The 11,129-nt window shown below is 45.4% G+C and overlaps 1 pseudogene; it reads right to left on the reverse strand.

Moving 5' to 3' along the window:
• Nucleotides 1-977: 977 nt before the first annotated feature.
• Nucleotides 978-9,061, reverse strand: LOC125425838 (annotated as a pseudogene).
• Nucleotides 9,062-11,129: the final 2,068 nt, after the last annotated feature.

Below are 11,129 nucleotides of genomic sequence, written 5' to 3' on the forward strand. Positions count from 1 at the left end.
CAGTGCAGTGGGGTTTTTAAAATTTAAAAACCAGTGTGCAAGTGATTTAGTATCCACAAAATCCCACAGTTTAGTTCCACACTGCACTGCTTCTGGTCAATATCTCAAAATCCACTGGGACAGATGACAGCTCCTGGCAGGGACTCCTCCCAGCCCCCCAGCTGTAGATCCCAAGCCGACAGCTTTTCAAAACACCTGCATTTCTCAGGGTGTGTGGTACAAGTGGAAGTCACGCAGTGCTGACCTGTTTCACCCATATTTTATTGGTGTGGTAGTTATCTAACGGTAACAGCAGGCGCCATCCCAGGATATGACCAGGTTGGTTGGGCTGGAGGAAATGACTTTGCAGGTCTCTTTGGAACATCAGAAACTAAAGAGAGGAGTTCAGGAGTTTAGGATGCTGCACATTCTATCCCACTCCACGCTTTCATCTCTTTCATGACTGTAGATAATGCAACTGCCGGTAAAGCATTTTAAAACATTTTTTTTGCCAACAGGCACTAAGAAGGACTGAGATCTTATCCCATGATATTCCTTTGACAGACACATCCTTGTTTTATTCAACCCTCACAGGAACTCCTGCCATGATATGCTCTTCACTATTACCTCCTTTATCCTGGGGGGACAACCACCCTCACAAATACAATCTTGCCCAAGACTTCTAGTAAAGCCGCTAGTAAATGGAAGTGGAATTTAAGCCCATAACGTTGTCCCTGGGTTTTGCTGCAATCCCACACTTGGCCAGGGTTTGGTACCGAACACAGTTTGGCACTGGGGAGATCTAATGGCAGAACTAAACAATAAATGAACACACATCTATCATCAGGGCTGTCTCCCCTTCTCCCCATCCACAGCTCTCATGCGAAATTTATCCCAGTTCTCACCTGTACTTTGCTTGTCCAGACAAGGGCAAACTTTCCCTCTTTGCCACTGGACTGCAATAAGACTAACCACATACTCAGACCTCTGGAGACAGGTCAGTCAGTGTGGATGGAATTACGAGATGGTGCAATACGGCTTTCTTTGGGTCTGCCCCCGCCTTGCTCAAGGTAATAAAGCGTATCCTGTAGCCAGTGATGGCAGCACGAGGAGCAATCCAGTGGACGGATGAATGAATGAGCCGTTATTTCAGAAAAGATCCAAGCCCGGTAGGGAGAATCAAGCTTCCTTTTTTTTAAAAAAAAAATGTATACATTTTACTTCAACTGCACAATTGGACTTGGTCATTTGCAATGCAAAAAAAGATATGGCAGACAAATGTACAATTATAATCCAAAGACATAATCACCTAAAGATGGAACAAATAGCTTTCATGATTCACTTCCAACCGATCGCCAAGAATTCCCTTCCTTGGGACCGGGGAGGCAGGGTGAGAGTGGCCGAGATCTTTGTTTCTCAGCCTGACAGGCAAGACTGTCCCCTCTCTTTGGTTAATGCCACGTCTTTCCTGTCTCTTAGCTCCTTTTGGGTTGGGACAGCAGAGGTGGGGACAATCACCCCCCCCACACACACACACCCATACACACGCCTCCCATATGGGGCCTTTCTTAGTACTTTGAATCTTGGTTCCCAAAGGCTCCAGTGGTCTTGGGAAGCAAGGATGAGAGGGGAACTTGATACTGCCTTCTGGATTGAGCTGCGTTCAGCCTCCAGCACTCCAGGATCGGGCTCTCCCTCTCTCCCTCATCTTGCTTCCATAGAGCGGTTGTAGTGGTTAAGAGCAGGTGCACTCTATAATCAGGGAGAACTGGGTTTGATTCCCTCGCTCTGCCACTTGAGCTGTGGAGGCTTATCTGGTGGAACCAGATTAGCTTGTGCACTCCAAACACATGCAAGCTGGGTGACTTTGGGCTCATCCATAGGGATGTAGGTATAGATTTTTTTTTATGGGGTGAATTCGGGAGGGGCCATGCCCCCCATTCCTGCCCCTGGGGGCATGGCACATGCCTCCCCAAGCCTGCGCCCTCCAGGCTGGAAAGCTAAATCTTACTTTATCGCGGGCCCCCCCACATGGGTGGCCACTGTGATACTGGAATCCACCCCCCCAAACAGCATCATTTTCAATGGTGTTTAAACTAGAGACCAGATTCTCCTTTTAAATCCATCTGAAAGGGAGAAGTCTGGGATCTGGTCTAGTTGAAACAACATTGAAAGTGCCATGCTTGTTTAGGGATGGATTATCCCCAATCTGAAACAGCATTACTTTCAATATTTAAACTGGGGACCTCAGATTCTCCCTTTAAATCCATGCCAAAAGGCGGGGTTTTAAAAGGAGAATCTGGAAATTTTGGGGGAGTGCCTGCTGTCAGAGGGGTGCAATTGTTAAGCTAGCAGCACCAAACCTTCAGGGTATCTTTTAGGAGACTCTCCTAATGATACCAACCAGGCTTTGGTGACATTTGGTTCAGGGGATCCTTTTAAAGTTAGGAGACCTTCAAAGGTGTAGCCCCCATCTCCTATTAGCTCCCATTGGAAACAATGGGGGGGATGGGAGCACCCCCTTTCGGGGAGTCCGCAACTTTGGACTCCCTGAACCAAACCTCCTGAAACCTGGGTGATAGCACCAAAAGAGTCTCCTGAAACATTCCTGTAATTTTGGTGCTGCTTGCCTAAAAACTGCGCCCTCTGCAGGCCAAAAGCGAGGAAAACACTGAAAATACAAAAAAAAAAAAAATCCCACAAAAAGCGAACCTGCAGTTTTTGTGCCCCGTCCCAAGGGGGCGCCCTGAACAACTACCCACTTTGCCCAATGGAAGGAGCATATCTGTGCACTAGACAGGAGCTTCGTATGGATTCTCATATCAAGTCTGTGAAGTTCGAGAAGACACATCTTTCAAAATAAAATAAAAACCTGAAAAAAACTTATCCTGCACCCAGGCTCTCTCCTCCCCCCCTCCCAGATCTTGCCTCACTGCTGAAGAATGATGTAGCTGCTTTGGGCCCCATTAGAGGAAAAAGCAGGGCATAACTGAAGTAGATAAATAAAATCTTTCATGGCTGCAAGCATCTCCTGATATTGGCAGAAGGCCGATAAAAAACACTTTCAGTGTTGGTTATTTTACACACCTGTTTTTTCTGCTCTCCGCTCCAGAGGTTTGCTCTGATGTTGTTCATAGACACTGTAGACCTTGGTTATATGCACGGTGCCGGGCAGGAGGTCTGGAAGGTTAAAACGGCAAACATGGAAGATCTCCCAATTTCAGAGCTCTTAAAGAACTGAAAATCTGAGCTTCTCCCCTGGCAAAAATCCCTCAGCCAAAATAAAGCAGCTCTGCTGGGCAAGCAAGTAACTGGCTCTCACACAAAATTCAGAGGCTTCCAAATATTATTCCACTTGAGCGGTTAATGCTGGAGGCTCTTTTTCTTGGTTTGAGTTCATTTTTTCCAAGCAGCATGATGATCTTGATGGCTTAGCTCACAGCAATTAATTCAAGGTCAGCAGAAAATTCCCCTCATCTCCACTGAAGCGTGTGGTTTCTGTATCTATTATTAATTTTGGTATGAAGAGGCCTAAACTAATTGAATTCTTAACAAAGGAGTAATCTATTAACTATTTTCTTTGGTCAACTGGTTTCCCAAACACAAAGGGTAAAATCAACCTGAATTTTGACAGATGCACAGAAAAACTCTGAACTTGCTGCGTCATAACTAAGTTATAATTCACACTGGCAAAGATCCAAAGTTATTTCCAACACACACACACACACACACACAAGGGCGAACATTTTGTTTTGTGGGCCTTGGCTATCTCAAACCATTACCACTTCACACATTTCCAACTTTTCTTGCCACATCGGACGCCAGAATTAGAAGCTAACTCCGAAGCTTTTCTTAGAAACACAGCGGTTTTGATTCTGGCCTAGGAGACCACTTATTCGTTGCTGACGCTCCCTCTCTCTTTCACTGTTCTCCGATCCTCCTTTCCCTACAAGGATATCTGTGAGACAGTCTGACTTCTGATTTCCGCTATAAGCAAAGCCAACCAACCTTCAACTCCACTGGTTATCACTACATACCAAATTCCTCATCATTCCATTCCTTATTTTAGAATGGGGTTTTTTCCCCCACTCATCCCTGAGAAAGCAACCAATGAAGGATTTCCTGCCCTTTCCAAGCTGTGAGGGGGGCAGGAGGGTCTCCTGCCCTGATGAAGGGGAAGACATCAGCCTCGGGAAGGGTGGCATCTGCCTGCCTTTCGGGGAGTGGGGAGTGTACAGGAGGAGGGGGCTGACTTCAGGTCTGGCTTGGGACCTGCAGGGAGCGAGGGAGAGCTCACGTCTGGCTCAGGACAAAGAGCTGGCGAGGTGAAGGGAAGCATTGCCTGGTAGCATGGAAGTGTCGTTTAGCTCAGTCTCTGGAAGAGGACACAGTGCCCCACTTGCGAGGCCCTCTCTCTGGAGATGAGCAGACCTTGCACCATTTTGACTAGCTCTTAGGCAAGGGCAGACTTTGGGGTGGGTGGAATCCTGGATGCCTGAAAGGGCCCATCACTGTGGCTAGTCAGTGAAAACCTCTCTGGACCAGAAATGTCGTCTCCCCATATTGCGCTGCTAGGTGGAGTAGGAGGGAAATCTGTTGGAGGTCCCTGGCCCATGAAGATATCCTGCCCCGCAACTGGTAGAATCGGCTCCCAAATTGAGATCAGGGCCCTGTAGGACCTACATTGTTTCTGCAGGGCCTGTAAGACGGAGCTTTTCCGCCAGGCATTTCCATCTGGTCATCAAGCCTGACTCTATGACTACTCTCATGGGCCTTCCATGGGCATGCTTGGGAGGAGGAGGGAGGGAAGCCCCTGAGCTGTTTTTTTTTTTTTTTTTTTTCTTTTTCTTTTTTTTTTTTTTTTTTTTTTTTTTTTTTTTTTTTTTTTTTTTTTTTTGGTTTTATGTATCTGAACTGTTTTTTATGACTGCTTTATGGTTAGCCGCCCTGACCCCTGTTGAAGGGGCGAAGGGCGGGATACAAATGGAAAAATAAAATAAAAGATAAAGTAAAAATTCAAAGCACACCCTGAAACCACAAGCAGTGGAAAGCTACGTGCCACAGCGAGGTTTTTCCTATCACTCCCTCCAAGCCTACTCTGCCGGTTTGTTCTCCCAAAATCATGTATATATAAACAATTTTTTTTTGCTATTTATATACAACTCCGACCTCAGTGATCTCCGTGTTCTTATTTTTGTGGCAGTGAAAAGTGAAGCTTTTACACTCACAACCCTGAGAACATTTTGTAACTGAGGGGAAGGTTTGGAGTTCAAATCAAACCCTCAAAATCACAGGAGACCAGGTAGGCCCCCTCAATAAAAGTCCTGTCCAGGCAAACCCTTATTTACATTTCCCCCTACTTGACTCAAAATCCCTATCCACCGTTTTCTTACATTACAAAAGCAGGATGGCAATGCGATGGAGACACAAAAGGAATCCTATTGTCTGATATGGATCTAAAAAAAGGAATGCATCGGTCAGAGTCTGTACAGCTGATGGGAGAAAGGAAGAATTGCTTGAAGTGCTTGTCTCTTGACAATAATTAGTGATGCTATCTTTTCCAGGTATGTTTCAAGCCTCCTCTATTTCTGATTAATTCTTTTGTAGAGCATCTAAAATTAATCTATTGCTAGAATGGATCTGCACCCTCAAAAAGACCTTTGTGAACTGTGCAGTCCTCCATCTATTGGCACAAGACAAGAGGGGTGATGGCAGAAAAATAAAAACAGAAACCCGTTGGCCACCTTTCATACACCTCCCCAGATTCCAACCATTACAAAGTGAATTGGAAAACTTTAACGTGGAAATATCTCATGCGCAATTAAGCTTAATACAGGTAGATTCTTACTTGTTAAAACCACTGCATTGTCTGAAGGTGAGATGCTCAACTCTGCAACATCCTCCTCATTCTTCACGGGTGAGTAGCATACGAGGAAGCTGGTCAGTTCAATGGACGCTGGGGGAGTCCAGGACTTTTCGTGTCGTGTCAAGGTCCCACGTTGGTGAAAGCGAGGAGATGTCGGTGGGAGGAGGAACAGCTAAGTTTGAAAGATAATTTTTAGGGTGTTTTTTTTTTCAGAAGAAACAGAGCTTGATTTGAAAAGAGCGTTCCAGAAACACAGGAAGAATACCATGCAAAAAATAAAAATTCCACTACTGAGTCAAATCCATGCAAACATACCCCAGCAGAAGCTATGGTTCATTCCACAATAAAGCACTGGTCTGAAGCGTCTACAATTTCTCAAACCTCATGGATGCTAAATAATATTTTACAGAACTTTTTAATGAACTGACAGTCCATTCATTCCTGTCTTTACAAAGCTACCCTGGCATGCCAGTCAGATGGGAGGCAACTCAAAAAGGGGGAAGACCGTCACCTCTTCTGGAACACACCAACATGCAGGCAAATGGGAGGGTGCACCGAAGCTTGGCAACTACTTGCATCTTAAAAGGCTGATGGAAGTCTCCCCACAACCAAGGGAAACACAGCAGGATTCCATGCATAACAAGCTCTTAAAAGTCATTTTCTGCACATGCACTGAGACAATTTTCACGGGCACCTTTCATGCCTGTCACTAGCATGAGTTTGGAGGATAATTTCTTCCTGTCCCTTCTGCCACAACAGTGATCACACACTGTATCAGAATACACTGAAGGCCAAGAGCTGGCATCAAGTGCCAAAGCGGCCCCGTTTACATTATCCTGTTACCCATGTTCCGGTTCAGGTAGGGACTGCTGGATAGCAATAAAGGCCAATTGTTGCTGCTCCCTGTGCCAAACAAGTCAGCCCCTGTTGAGGATTAACTAGGGTGACTGAGGGGCTGAAGCTTCGGGCTTGATGGAGTAACTAAAGGAATCCCACACTCCCAGCACTGTGCTTCTGGCCCATCTGGTTTTCTAACGGAGGAGAGCAGCCCTCTGCCCAACACAGCCGCCCATGGCCGAGTCGCTTCCTGAGGGAAGTCAGAGTCCTCCAAGCAGTTAGTGACAGCGTGAGGCAGCCCTCTTACGCGGCAGGTCTTCCGACAATCACCCGTTTGCTGAGTCAGTGTAGTAGGGGCACTCTCTCCATACTAATGAGGGCGATCACGCTGATCTCATAGTCAATACCCGGTTCCAGGCCTGTGACAATGTAGTATCCTACTGAGGAGTCCACAAAATCTTCAAATGTATGGGGACACTTTCTCCTGCACTTAACTACTGTGATCGCGGGTAGCCAATAATGGAAGAGGCATTGAGAGGGGTCCACCTCAGGCCAATACTGGTGTCAGAATTACGTCAACAAAGCTTAAGTCAGAGAGCTGGGGGGCACCTCTACCGGGTTAGAGAGCGGATACGTGGAGGCAGAGAGACACACAAAGGCAAAAAAAACAAGGAGGAAGACAGAAAATTAAAAGCGGTGACCATCAGGTTGCACTAATTAAAAATGAAAGTGACAATACAGTCCAACATGGTGATAAGTGAGATGCCCCAAGCAACCGTAGCGTTCCCAACTACCAAAGCTCCGAAATCAGCTGTGTTGCTTGATGGGGTGCTGTGTGGTTTTCGGGCTGTAAGGCCGTGTTCTAGCAACATTATTAGCTTGATGTTTAAAGCATCATTAGGGACAGCTTAGAAACGCTTCAAACTCCATCTGAGGAAACAGCCAATGAGTAGGATGGAGTAGCTACTGCCCAAAGGAAAAGGAAGGAGGGGGCAAGAAGGCCAGACAGCAAATCGCTTTCACTTTGCTTTACAATAAATCTTTTTTTTATTATTAGAAGGCTTTCCGCGACTGGGAACTTTCCAGGCTGTGTGGCCATTGTGGGCTTTCCAGGCTGTGTGGCCGTGGTCTGGTAGATAATCTTGTTCCTAACGTTTTGCAGCCTGCAGCTGTGGCTGGCATCTTCAGAGGTGTATCTGACAGAGAGAAGTGTGCTACAAACTGTGTCCACCTCTGAAGATGCCAGCCACAACTACAGGTGAAACGTAACGAACAAGATCTACCAGATTTAACTGCAAGCCCACAAGAACCATCTGAATCTTTTGCTGTGTAAAGGAACATCCACCAGCATCCAATTTTCTTTTTAACCTCATTCACAGTTCTCCAACAGCTTTCCCTGGGCAGGCGCGGCATTTCACCAGGTAAGCAATAGCTCAAAGCAACTAACTCAGCTACTTTCCAGTCTGCTATATTAAAACCAAAGCGATGAGTGGTGTCTCCCATCACACTGAAACAATCAAGGCAGTTTCTACAGACTCGAGTCCAAGGGATGGAATTTCACAGGAGCCGTTCACGGGAATGAGAGCCCGACGGCCAATATTCGACTGCAGGAGACATGAGCCACAATCAGACTTCCCCCTGCCTCTCCGTGAGGGACACCAGAGCCAGTTCCTGTATTGTCCCCAGGCCTTTTGGTAAGCCCTTTGTGTTATTGTGCCAGGACTGAAATGTCCCTCATGTGAGAAACAGTCTGTTTAGAGCTCTGGGCAGTGGGGAAGGAACAGGCTCCAGTTAAGCCCAGGTTCCAGCATTTAAGCCATCCGCGACAAACTAGGGTTTGACTGAAGAGCTCCCCAGAGTTGGAAGTTTTTTAGTGCACTCTGCACATGAGGGGAGAAGGGGAGGGGTAGGCAGAAGAAAATATAGAAACAGAAAAGGCAACCTTTTGAGGAAAAGCAGCAGACCTTTTAAGATCTGCAGGAATAGTATGGGTTGGGGTGGGGTAATAAGGTGAACCATGTGTGAGGACAGTATGAATTAATCCTAAATAAAGTAAGATACATGAAGGTATTTGGTTTATCAGTCCGTATCTGAAGGTCTCGGGGCCGGTTACAACATAAAGATTAAAAATATAAAATACCAAAGGTAAACGTGAAGAAGACAAAGAAGCTGTTTACCAAATCTTGAGGGTGGGGTGGGGGGGATGGGACAATACACTGTGTTAACAAGCAGGAAGCCCTGAGTTCGTAACCTCAGAGATGCCATGAAAACCACTAGTGATGCTGCTGCTGCTGCTGCGTGAAATGGCTCGGCTCCAAAAGTCCAGTTTCCTTTAAGAGAAGCAGGACGGACTTTTTTCTTGCTTTCTCCCTCCGCCATGGGCTACCGAACTGTCCCCAGTGATTTCCAGCCTCCCAGGAGCGGCACTGCTGAGGCGTGGGCGAGGGAAGGGAGAGGCAGAGGAAAGTCCTGCTCAACAGATGAAAAGCACCTTGTTGTTAATGGCAAATTCAGCCAGAAATATTTGCTTCCGGTTTTAAAATGAACACAAAAAATTAGGGACCTCTTTCAAAGGAAACCATTTAAAATGTGTTTGTGCAGAACTGAAGAAGTAAGTTTGTCCAACTTTTTAATATCACTTTTTTTTTTCAACAGGTGTGACTACCATTGTCACCTGTCAAAAAAAGCACTGAAAAGACCTCCGAAGATGCCTTGTGGGAACTTCTTTGTTTTGTAAAGCGGCATTAGATTAAGGCCTTGGTGCCCAGAAAAGCCCTCGCACCGGTGTGTTAGTTACCCACAGGCATAAAGACAGCCTCAACAAAGGCACAGAAAAGGTCAAGCAATGTGAACAGCAACCACCAGCCCCACTTTCCAAGCTACCGCATGCAGGCCTTACTCCCAAGAAAATATCATTAGAATCAGGCAGGCCAACTGAATCATCTCACTCGTTTTGGAATCTGGGAGATCATTAGGATAATAGTTCATGGACATGAACATTGATGACCCTATTGTGTAGATTAAAAGATCAGCCGAAAAGATTTCAAAGAAACTTGGAAGTGTTACGTGAATTCAACTGGGAAGTAATCAGTAAAGTTGAAATTTTCCTTTTCCTGCTTACCAATGGATATAATTGTATTGTATTAATGGTTAGATAGTGTGGTTATATGGTATGAGGACAGTTTCCTTAGCGATGGTCCTCCAAAGGAATATGAAATTATATGGGACAGAGTCACTTCTAAGGTAGAGATGTCCAGTTATTAGAGTAAGAAGATGAAGAAAGTCTTTTGTACGCCCAACCAACCTTCTCTTCTCTTCTCATTTTTCTCCCCTTTTCTCTTCTTTCTTTTTCCTTTTTTAAAGTGACTATTGAACTTGCAATGAATATTGGACATAATGAATATTAATTCATGTAATTTTTTGATGCCTTTATTTATTGTATTATTGTGATCTGCTGTAGAAAAAATGTGCAAGTGGGGGCTTCACTGATTTTCTCTTTGTAATCATGGATGAATTTTTGCTTAACTTTTCTTTTATTACTTCAATAAAACTTAATTTTTTAAAAAGATGATAATAGTTCAGGATATGGGATGTATTTCTGCTTATTTACTGTGAAGTTTCTTCAGAAAAGAAGACGATGCGGCGTGGAAGGCAGCTGAGGTCATTTTCCCTGCGGTTTTGGTTGGCAGGTTTTTCTTCACAACTCCTGTAATTTGGCAAGAGGCCTCCTCCACTGGGCCTTTCCAGACTCCAGGAACTAACGTTTTAAGCAGCTCATATCAGTTCAAAAGACCGAGGGTCCCTGACACAGGATACAGAGATAGATCGAGGCACTTTGAATCCAAGGGCAGTACCCATTTGCCCACATGCAGAATAAGAGATTTATGCACAGCAAAATAAGTTGATGTCTCCACAGTGCACAGAGAAACTCAAGTGGTTTCCGCACAGCCCAAACATAACGAGCTAAGGAAGCTATGTATCCCGATCTGGGGAAGAACTTTGCACAGGGCTCTTCCCCAAAAATGGCCTGTTATTTTTCTCTCAACCCAGGTTTTACAAAAATTGCTAAACTAGCTATCTTTTTGGAGAAACCAGGTGGAGCTACAGCAACCCAGACTGTTTGCTTCTTGGAGGGGTGAAATTTCCAGCGCGAAGCAAACAGGGGACACCTGGTTCATTCATAACGTGTTACACATGCTATTAATGTGCTGTGCAGAAACCACCTAAGTCAGTCTGCAAATAAGGCTTTGACCCTAAGTAAAACATGAGACGGATGGACTCTGTAAAAGAAGCCCCAACCCTCCGTTTGCAAGACCTGAGCAAGGCTATTAACGATAGGACGTTTTGGGGAACACTGATTCAGAGGGTCATCACAAGTCAGAAGTGATTTGACAGCACTTCACACACACACACACACACACACACACACACACACACACACACACAC

The sequence above is a fragment of the Sphaerodactylus townsendi genome, linkage group LG02 (assembly GCF_021028975.2).
Source record: "Sphaerodactylus townsendi isolate TG3544 linkage group LG02, MPM_Stown_v2.3, whole genome shotgun sequence".
NCBI classification, from domain to species: Eukaryota; Metazoa; Chordata; class Lepidosauria; order Squamata; family Sphaerodactylidae; genus Sphaerodactylus; species Sphaerodactylus townsendi.